Here is an 11,883-nt window from a genome sequence, read left to right on the forward strand (position 1 = left end):
CATTTATCTGGAGACTTTCTTTTGTTCGGGTATTTCAAATCGCTATAGAGGCGAGGAGAGTGATGAGCTGTTAATTAATCCTAAGCAAAGACCGACGAAGTGTATTCCAATACTTTCTTACTCGAGCATCTGCTTCCAGATGTGGTTTGGGAACAGGTACATCTTCGTTTGCTGTGTGGGTGCCGCTAGTGGCTGGTCTCAAGCGGCAGAAGTCTGCAGCAAGTGCCCGCTGCCACTGACGTACGAGCACCATGTACTGCGCACTTCCCTCCTACACCTCTTGGCAGGGACTAGTTCACGGAACGTTGTCTGCTATGCAGAGGTCGGCGTGTTGCTGCAGATAGCGGGTCAAAATTATTCATCCATCACGTTTCTGGTTTGCCAGACTAAGTCATATTCATTTATGTCACTAAAATACGCTCTAACGAACAAGAAAAGACAAACCATGAAGCAATTATTCGAGTGGCTCGGAAGATATGATGTCCATGTACAAAATAGAATGATTTATTCAAGAGAAAGGTCTTCACAAATCGAGCAAGTCAATAACGTGTTACTCGAATTCGTCTTGGTATTCATTGACAGATTTGTTGGGTGTCTCTTGAAGGATAACATAATAATAATAATGGCATCCGTCCATCCTTGAGGGATGATGGTGTAGCATGCTTGGTTCAGAGTCTGCAGCGTCTGCTGTGGCTAAAAAGTCCCACTCGGGAGTGGCAGTCCCTACTGCAGTTTGGACATGTGAAATTTGAGGGACTTGGAACAGAAGCCGCTCTGTCTCTTCGCTTTGTCCTCTTCCTGATTTGTTCCTGTGTGCGCTCGTCCTCTGAGAGCTTGACGCCGCTGCGCGCAGTTACTCGCCACTTGACACGCTCATCTGCAATGCTTTCCCAGCGACTTGGATTGATTCTGGTCTCGGTCAGGTCTCTTTTGCAGACATCCTTGAAACGAAGATGCGGTCGTCCCACTGGCCTCACACCTTCCTGAAGTTCTCCGTACAGCAGTTGTTTCGGTATGCGTTCAGGATCCACGCGCCTGACATGTCCCAACCATCTTAGACGTCGATGACTCAGGAGTGCAAAGATGCTGGTTGTGCTTGCACGATGAAAGACTCTATCTCTCCAAGAGATCTGAAGGATCTTCCGGAGACAGCGGAGATCAGTCGAGATTCATGCCTAGAAAGAGTTGTCCATGTCTCACTGCTATAGAGAAGAGTGCTTATAACACAAGCGTTGTAGACTTTTAATTTAGTTTTTGTGGTAAGCAGTCCGTTGTTCCATACTCTGTTTTTCAATCTAGCCATGACAGATGATGCCTTTGCGATTCTGTTAGTAAGTTCAGTGTCCGTGGGCAAGTTGCTACATATTGTGGATCCCAAGTAGGTAAAGTCATCAACTACCTGGAGAGGATTGCCATCAATGCTGATGGGTGGAAGGTTGGCAGTGATCTGCGCCATGATCTTAGTCTTTTGAAGGCTGATGAGTAGACCAAACTTTTGACAGGCATTTGATAATTTGTTGATTATATATTGCAGCTCATCTTCTGTGTTCGCTACTAGAGCTGCATCGTCCGCATATAACAACTCACGGATAACAACTGTATTTACTTTGGTCTTGGCCTTGAGGCGAGCAATGTTGAAAAGATTTCCATCAGACCTCGTATGTAGATACACTCCCTCCTCACAGTCTTCAAAGGCAAATCTGAGCAGAAGGGAAAAGAAAATCCCAACTAATGTAGGAGCTAACACACACACCTGTTTCACACCACTATTAACAGGGAATGCTTCTGACGTTTTACCGTTGAAGCAAATTGTTGCTTGTGTTTTCTCATGGAAAGAGACAATTATCTGTAGTAGTTTAGGTGGGCATCCAATCTTCTGCAACAGCTTGAGAAGCCAATTTCTGCTCACTAAATCAAACGCTTTAACAAAGTCAATGAAAGCAATATAAAGTGGCCTCTGCTGCTCACGACATTTCTCTTGTAGCTGTCTTAAGGAGAAGATCATATCTACGGTTGATCGGCCGGGCCTGAAGCCACACTGAGATTCTGTGTAGATTCTGGAAGCTAAGATCTGTAATCGCATTAGGATGACTCTTGCATAAGCTTTCCCGGCTACACTTAGTAATGAAATGCCTCGGTAATTGTTAGTCACTTCTGTTCCCTTTCTGTTTATATAGAGTAACTATCCTCGAATTCCGCATACTCATCGGGACATAACCTTCTTCCCAGCTGGTTGTGATAAGTGAATATAAATGTTTGAGAAGAACAGACTTGTTATACTTAATAACCTCTGCAGGGATCCCATCTTCACCTGGGGCCTTTCCGTTAGCAAGAGAATCTATTCCTCTACTAAGTTCTTCCATAGTAGGCATTGCATCTAGTTCTTCCGTAACTGGCATTTATTTGATGGCGTCACATGCATCCTTGCTAACTTCATTCTCGGCTGCGTACAACTCGAGGTAGTTTTTAACCCAGCGTTCCATTTCTTTGCCTTCATCAGTAATGACTTAACCCGTCTTCAGATGGGGTGTTTTTCTGACAGTTGGTCCAATTGCTTTCTTAATACCAAGCATATAGTGCCCAATTCTGTCAAACTGGCGCGACAAGTCGTCAAAATCCCGATATGTTTGGAGGGCGCTGCACGTAATGCTCAAATAGTTGTCAACTGTGCAGAGATCCAGACACCTGTCTGGCTAATGGAAGGTTTAGCAAGCGCGAACACAAGCAGTAGAAATTCTCGCCATGTGCGGGCAGCCGGCCGGAGTGGCCGAGCGGTTCTAGGCGCTACAGTCTGGAACCGCGCGACCGCTACGGCCGCAGGTTCGAATCCTGCCTTGGGCATGGATGTGTGTGATGTCCTTAGGTTAGTTAGGTTTAAGTAGTTCTAAGTTCTAGGGGACTGATGACCTCAGAAGTTGAGTCCCATAGTGCTCACAAGGGAACCTCCCCATCGCACCCCCCTCAGATTTAGTTATAAGTTGGCAGAGTGGATAGGCCTTGAAAAACTGAACACAGATCAATCGAGAAAACAGGAAGAAGTTATGTGGAACTATGAAAAAAATAAGCAGAATACACAAACTGAGTAGTCCATGTGAGATAAGCAATATCAAGGAGAGTATGAGCGTTGAAGCGCCGTGGTCCCGTGGTTAGCGTGAGCAGCTGTGAAACGAGAGGTCCTTGGTTCAGGTCTTCCCTCGAGTGAAAATTTTAATTTTTTGTTTTCAGACAGTTATATCTGTCCGTCTGTCTGTCCGATGCGATCACTTTTTTGGGAGTGATAATCACATCCACAAGAAAACCTAAATCGGGCAAGGTTGAAGAATCTTTTTACCCATTCGCCAAGTGTACAAGTTAGGTGGGTCGACAACATATTACTGTCATATGACGCACATGCCGTCAACAGTATCGTATAGAATATATCAGACGTGTTTTCCTGTGGAGGAATCGGTTGACCTATGACCTTGCGATCAAATGTTTTCGGTTCCCATTGGAGAGGCACGTCCTTTCGTCTACTAATCGCACGGTTTTGCGGTGCGGTCGCAAAACGCAGACACTAAACTTATTACAGTGAACAGAGACGTCAATGAACGAACGGACAGATCATAACTTTGCGAAAATAAAGAAAGTAAATTTTTCACTCGAGGGAGGACTTGAACCAAGGATCTCTGGTTCCGCAGCTGCTCACGCTAACCATCTTTTTTTTTAACCGCACGGCCCCGTCGTCCATGTTGTTGCCTATGTTGCGCAAGGACTACTCAGTTGGTACATTTTGCTTACTTGTTTCGTAGTTCCACACAACTTCTTCCTGTTTCTCGATTGATCTGTGTTCAGTTTTTCAAGGCCTGTCCACTGTTCCAACTTATAACTAAATCTGAGGGGGGTGTGATGGGGAGGTTCCCTTGTCAGAGCCATTTGAAACATTTTTTTGCGGGCAGGCATTGTCTTGCTGTAATGTGAGCCCCGGGTGGGTTTCCACGAAGGACAACAAATCGGGATTCATCATAGCGTCGACGCACCGTTTTGCTGTAAGAATGCAGGGGATGTCAACTAAAGGTGTCCTGCTATGAAATAAAATTGTAGTCCTGACCATCACTCTTGGTTTTCGATTCGCACGCCGTGTGACAGCCAGGTTGGTATGACACCGTTGTCCAGTGGTTCGGCCTGGAACATCAACGACTTGAGTCGAATTATCTCCAGTGATAAGTCCTACTTCGAATGGAGTACCGGTGGCCAGCGATGCCATGTGAGGAGACCCACCCCCATTCAATGATGGAATACCAAAGTAGCACCCACCATACGGCTCGACAACCAGGACCAATGGTCTCGGGTGCCATTTCTTTTCTTAACAGGACTCCTTCGGTTGTCATCCGCGGAACCCTTACAGCACAGCGATACGTCGAGATGTCCTACATCCCGTTTTGTTGCCCCTCAAGGCAAGTTATCCCGTGTTTACATTTCCTCTACATAATGCCCGCTCGCACACGGCGAGAATTTTTACTGCTTTTCTTCGTGCTTGCCAAAACCTAAACTGCTCAGCAAGGTCCTCACATCCCTCCCCAATTGAGAACGTTTTGTGTAATATGGTTAAGGACTTCCGACCAGCTCGGGATTTTGGCGCTTCAGTGCAGGAATTGGAGACAATTTGGTACGACATCCCTCAGGATGACATCCAACAACTCTATCACTCAATGCCAAGCGGAATGACCAGAGCTGCACCAACACTTTATTGAGTTGATCAATTTGTCAAGGTCATTCTCTTGAATAAATCATCCAATTTTTATGAAATTTTAGTCATTCGTTTGTCTGTATAGCACATCTAACGAGTTCCGTTCGATTCTGAGAACTCCCTCATGACGTAGCATTATTTTTTTCCTTTATTGATGCACATCCCGCGCATAAGAAATTTGTGTAACACGTTACCAAACTTATCTGGGAATATCCTTCTAAAAATTAGACAACGCTTACTATTCAAATACATTGGGGCCGCTATGCTATCTAAAGTCCTTGTTGGTGACCCTCCAAAAGCGTAGGGCTGACAAGTTTGCGCCGTGCGCTACCCGCTACGCTATAGCTGCACGTAATGGCAACAGATTATTTTTTGCGATGAAATTTAAAGTGACTGTTCTAGGAAATACCGTAACTTTCTCTCGTCTCCCAGAAGAAACGGAAACCGCAGCGCTGCCATAATAGACATGAACTGTTGTTGTTGTGGTCTTCAGTCCTGAGACTGGTTTGATGCAGCTCTCCCTGCTATTCTATCCAGTGCAAGCTTCTTCATCTCCCAGTACCTACTGCAACCTACATCCTTCTGAATCTGTTTAGTGTAATCATTTCTTGGTCTCCCTCTACGATTTTTCCCTCCACGCTGCCTTCCAATACTAAATTGATGCCGGCCGCGGTGGTCTAGCGGTTCAGGCGCTCAGTCCGGAACCGCGCGATTGCTACGGTCGCAGGTTCGAATCCTGCCTCGGGCATGGATGTGTGTGATGTCCTTAGGTTAGTTAGGTTTAAGTAGTTCTAAGTTCTAGGGGACTGATGACCACAGATGTTAAGTCCCATAGTGCTCAGAACCACCAACTAAATTGATGCCTCAGAATATGCCCCACCAACCGATCCCTTCTCCTGGTCAAGTTGTGCCACAAATTTCTCTTCTCCCCAATTCTATTCAATACCTCCTCATTAGTTATGTGATCTACCCATATAATCTTCAGCATTCTTCTGTAGCACCACATTTCGAATGCTTCTATTGTCTTCTTGTCCAAACTATTTATAGTCCATGTTTCACTTCCATACATGACTACACTCCATACAAATACTTTCAGAAATGACTTCCTGACACTTAAATCTGTACTGGATGTTAACAAATTTCTCTTCTTCAGAAACGCTTTCCTTGCCATTGCCAGTCTACATTTTATATCCTCTCTACTTCGACCATCATCAGTTATTTTGCTCCCCAAATAACAAAACTCCTTTACTACTTTAATTGTCTCATTTCCTAATCTAATTCCCTCAGCATCACCCGACTTAATTCGACTACATTCCATAATCCACGTTTTGCTTTTGTTGATGTTCATCTTATATCCCCTTTTCAAGACACTGTCCATTCCGTTCAGCTGCTCTTCCAGGTCCTTTGCTGTCTCTGACAGAATTACAATGTCATTAGCGAATCTCAAATTTTCATTGCTCCTCCATGGATTTTAATTCCTACTCTAATTCTTCTTTTGTTTCCTTTATTGCTTGCTCAATATACAGATTGAATAACATCGGGGCTAGGCTACAACCCTGTCTCACTCGCTTCCCAACCACTGCTTCCCTTTCATGTCCCTCGACTCTTGTAACTGCCATCTGATTTCTGTAAAATTGTAAATAGCATTTCGCTCCCTGTATTTTAGCCATGCCACCTTCAGAATTTGAAAGAGAGTATTCCAGTCAACATAGTCAAATGCTGTCTCTTAAGTCTACAAATGCTAGAAACGTAGGTTTCCCTTTCCTTAATCTATTTTCTAAGATAAGTCGTATGGTCAGGATTGCCTCACGTGTTCAAGCATTTGTGCGGAATCCAAACTGATCTTCCCCGAGGTCGGCTTCTACCAGTTTTTCCATTTGACTGTAAAGAATTAGTGTTAGTATTTTGCAGCCGCGGCTTATTAAACTGATAGTTCGGTAATTTTCACATCTGTCAACAACTGCTTTCTTTGGGATTGGAATTGTTATATTCTTCTTGACGTCTGAAGGTATTTCGTCTGTCTTGCTCACTAGATTGTAGAGTTTTGTTAGGCCTGGCTCTCCCAACGCTGTTAGCAGTTCTAATGGAATGTTGTCTACTCCAGTGGCATTGTTTCGACTTAGGTCTTTCAGTGCTCTGTCAAACTCTTCACGCAGTACCATACCTCCAATTTCATCTTCATCTACATTCTCTTCCATTTCTATAACATTGTCCTCAAGAACATCGCCCTTGTATAGACACTCTATATACTCCTTCCACCTTTCTGCTTTCCCTTCTTTGCTTAGAACTGGGTTTCCATCTGAGCTCTTGATATTCATGCAAGTGGTTCTCTTTTCACCGAAAATCTGTTTAACTTTCCTGTAGGCAGTATCTATCTTACCCCTAATGATATGCACCTCTACATACTTACATTTGTCCTCTAGCCATCCCTGCTTAGCCACTTTGCACTTCCTGTCGATCTCACTTTTGAGACATTTGTATTCGTTTTTGCCTGCTTCATTTACTACATTTTTATATTTCTCCTTTCATCAATTCAATTAAATATATTTTCTGTTACCCAAGGATTTATACTAGTCCTCGTCTTTTTACCCACTTCATCCTCTGCTTCCTTCACTATTTCATCTCTCAAAGCTACCCGTGCGTCTTCTACTGTATTTCTTTCCCCCATTCTTGTCAATCGTCCCCTAATGCTCTCCCTGAAGCTCTCTACAACCTCTGGTTCTTTCAGTTTATCCAGGTCCCATCTCCTCAAATTCCCACCTTATTGCAGTTTCTTCAATTTTAATCTACAGTTGATAACCAACAGATTGTGGTCAGAGTCCACATCTGCCCCTGAAAATGTCTTACAACATGGTTCCTGAATCTCTGTCTTACCATTATATAATATATCTGAGACCTTCCAGTATCTCCAGGCTTCTTACATGTATACAGCCTTCTATTATGATTCTTGAACCAAGTGTTAGCTATGATTAAGTTATGCTCTGTGCAAAATTCTACCAGGCGGCTTCCTCTTTCATTTCTTAGCCCCATTCCATATTCACCTACTACGTTTCCTTCTCTTCCTTTTCCTACTGACGAATTCCAGTCTCCCATGACTATTAAATTTTCGTCTCCCTTCACTACCTGAATAATTTCTTTTATCTCATCATACATTTCATCAATCTCTTCGTCATCTGCGGAGCTGGTTGGCATATAAACTTGTACTACTGTGGTAGGCACGGGCTTCGTATCTAACTTGTCCACAATAATGCGTTCACTACGCTGTTTGTAGTAGCTTACCCACATTCCTAGCCGGCCCGAGTGGCCGAGCGGTTCTAGGCGCTACAGTCTGGAACTGCGCGCCCGCTACGGTCGCAGGTTCGAATCCAACCTCGGGCATGGATGTGTGTGATGTCCTTAGGTGAGTTAGGTTTAAGTAGTTCTAAGTTCTAGGGGTCTGATGACCTCAAATGGTTCAAATGGCTCTGAGCACTATAGGACTCAACATCTTAGGTCATAAGTCACCTAGAACTTAGAACTACTTAAACCTAACTAACCTAAGGACATCACACACACCCATGCCCGAGGCAGGATTCGAACCTGCGACCGTAGCAGTCCCGCGGTTCCGGACTGCAGCGCCAGAACCGCTAGACCACCGCGGCCGGCCTGATGACCTCAGAAGTTAAGTCCCATAGTGCTCAGAGCCATTTGAACCACATTCCTATTTTCCTATTCACTATAAACCGATTCCTGCATTACCCCTATCTGATTTTGTGTTTATAATGCTTTAGTCACCTGACCAGAAGTCTTGTTCCTCCTACCACCGAACTTCACTAATTCCCACTATATCTAACTTCAACCTATCCATTTCCCTTTTTAAATTTTCTAACCTGCCTGCCCGATTAAGGGATCTGACATTCCACGTTCCGATCCGTATAACACCAGTTTTCTTTCTCCTGATAACGACGTCCTCCTGAGTAGTCCCCGCCCAGAGATCCGAATGGGGGACTATTTTACCTCCGGAATATTTTAGCCAAGAGGACGCCATCATCATTTAACCATATAGTATAGCTGCATGCCCTCGGGAAAAATGACGGCTGTAGTTTCCTCTTACCTTCAGCAGTTCGCAGTACCAGCACAGCAAGGCTGTTTTGGTTAATGTTACAAGGCCAGATCAGTCAATCATCCAGACTGTTGCCCCTGCAACTACTGAAAAGGCTGCTGCCCCTCTTCAGGAACCACGCGTTTGTCTGGCCTCTCAACAGATACCCCTCCGTTGTGGTTGCACCTACTTTACGGCTATCTCTATCGCTGAGGCACGCAAGCCTCTCCACCAACGGCAAGGTCTATGGTCAATGTGTGTGGGGGAAAGACATGAATATCAATTAAAATGAAGCAATACATGCACATATCGCCATCGAGGTAGATAAGACTTGAAAAGGTTGGTTAGAAATAAACTAAGTGAGCAAATCCAAGTTGATTACACTGTCACAGTAGTAGTTCAACCTAATACTTATCCGTTATGGTTTCTATCTTTCGTGTAAATATGTCTACTTCACAATTCTTTCTACTTTACTCCTCTGCTATTTCTCATTTTTGTCATCGTGGTTACCCTGTTGATGTAATGAAATTAAAAAGTTGCTCCGTGCCCACTATTCGATGCTGTTGAAGATGTGATTAGTGGCTGACGCAATGCCATTGACTTTGTAAACCAGGGCCACCAGTCTTCTTTCAGCCGGCCGCGGTGACCAAGCAGTTCTAGGCCCTTCAGTCCGGAACCGCGCGGATTGCTACAGTCGCAGGTTAGAATCTTGCCTCGGGAATGGCTGTGTCTGATGTCCTTAGGGACTAATGACCTCATATGTTAAGTACTATAGTGCTCAGAGCCATTTGAACCATTTGAAGTCTTCTTTAGCTTAACTCATCCGTCGTCCTCGCGAGGTACATGTGCCTCGGCTTCCCTGGCCTCACACAGTGCAGTCCCTCGGCACTGCCGAAGATCACGTGTAGGGCTTCCGCGACACGAGCAGGGTCGCTGACCACTGAGGCAGGCACACGGACTCTTGCACAAGATTTGTCCAACGTAAGGCAGAGTGCCGGGAAGGGAAGCAAGAGACCCGGAATTATATCCACGTTGGCCGTCACATGACTCACTTTTAGCGGAGAAGACGAATTTTGCCTCACGAGTAAGCAAACGCGCAGACGCTTGCATCAGAACGGTGTAACGGTTTCACAGCGGCGCCGGTAGGCAAGAAGCGGCTTCCTGCAGTGATTCGCGTGTGAGGGGGACCCCTGGCCGGCCTCAGGTACACTTGTTACGTCACTCAGAGCTTCAGAAGCACCTCGATTACTGCTTCGTATTCTGTCTTAATTTCACTCGCGAACAATTAGATTCGATGCACTGTCTGTTCCGTTGGCCTAGAATAAGCATAGTATGTCAGAATCGCAGAGTGTTGTCGCCGAAAACAAGTACGCTCTCATAAACTAAAAAATGTTGGTGGACAAGGTGGGATATAGATGGTGAAGGACGTGTAGACCGTAGTAGGATGACTTCTTTCTGTGTTTTTATGGCGGTAATACAAATGAGAATTCTTGCAGAGCAACAAGTAAGCATGACTTGTACCACATCGATTCTGGAAACAATACAAATCTAGTCTAGGACTGTGCAACTAAAATTTTGTTACAGTACAACATAAACAGATACTGACCATATTTTCGAACCAGTATAGCTTCCTACAGCTTCGTACAACTAAATTATAAGGGTGTGCACAGCATAGAACTCATTATGCATGTTCACAATATCTACAGGAAAGCTAACCATCTACCTGTAAACGTGTTTTTATCTCTATATCTGCTGCATGTGAAGAGAGCAAAAATTTACTGTTATTGGAAGAGTTATTTTCTAGTCAAAATGAGTACATTCATGAAGTGTTACGATATAATTGTGTAAAAGTAATCGGTATGCGTACCACACTATGCGTGCCTAATACGTTCCATATCGTCTCGCATGGAAACGGAGTTTTCCGGTGTTAATATCTCGGACTCTGTTGCTGATAAAGAGTTGAGGCCAAGTGTTAAGGGTAGCCCTCGGACTGGAGACCATCTGTATGCCAACAGAACGATCATCTTAGTGTCAGTATCCTACAGTATAGGGGCAAAGTGTCACTACTGCACCTTTACTCCTACAGTACTTAGAAAATCGGTTCGTTCTTTTTGCATTTGATGTGGTCTGCGGATGGCTTGATGGAACTTATGGATGCACCATTAGATCTTGGGCGGTTCCTCGTAAACCCAACAAAACAGATTTTTGAAATTATATCTTCACTGTTACCAGTAGACCAAAAGCGAGACCGGGGTTTCGTGTTCGTTATGCACAACAAACGTCCGTAATTTTTGCGGTGTACTGCTAACATCCCGATTTTCATCCATTTCCGATATAAAGAGGTTCAGAGTTACAGTACTTTTACATGTGAAATACATACGCAAAATGCAGTGCGACACAAATTCGTTGCTTGTAAAGTACTGAAGAACATGCAACATTTTTATGCACAGGAAATCCGGTCACAGGTTTCATGTAAGTTGCATACCCTGCAGTAACACGGAAAAGAACTGAGCCAGCGGAAAAATGCTGCTATTGGTGCACAAAAAATGCGAATGTATTCCTCTTTATTTAAACGACTCTGACTGAAAACTGTGACACCAGGTGGCTCATTCTGCTTTCCACAGCACCTTTAATAATTTTCCCGGATATTTTGGGATGCGAACGTATTCGCGCTTTCTTATCCTGAGAGAGAATACAGTGGCAACAACAGAAAAGTGAGAAGAGTCAGCAACAGTAGGAAGGAAGGAATGACATACTAGCAGAAAGAGAGAGCAAGAGCGAGACAGTGGTAATGAGAGGAGAGTGTAGTAGTAGTAGTAGGGTAGAACGAAGAAAATGACAGAGATACACAAAGAGATAATGACAATGTGTTGGGCTGAATGAGTGAGTGAGAAATTGCAACTGGGAGTGGATGGGTATGAGCGACTCACGTCGATGGACTGGTGGGTGTAAATGAGTTGCAGTTGGGGGAGCTTATGGGAGTATAAGATGAGTTGCATGTTTCAAAATTGGGGAATATGATTGTATGCAAAAATTGTTGGGATATTTTTTGAAGGTACTCACGAATGTAAAATGA

This window comes from Schistocerca cancellata, chromosome 5, assembly GCF_023864275.1.
Source record: "Schistocerca cancellata isolate TAMUIC-IGC-003103 chromosome 5, iqSchCanc2.1, whole genome shotgun sequence".
NCBI lineage: Eukaryota > Metazoa > Arthropoda > Insecta > Orthoptera > Acrididae > Schistocerca > Schistocerca cancellata.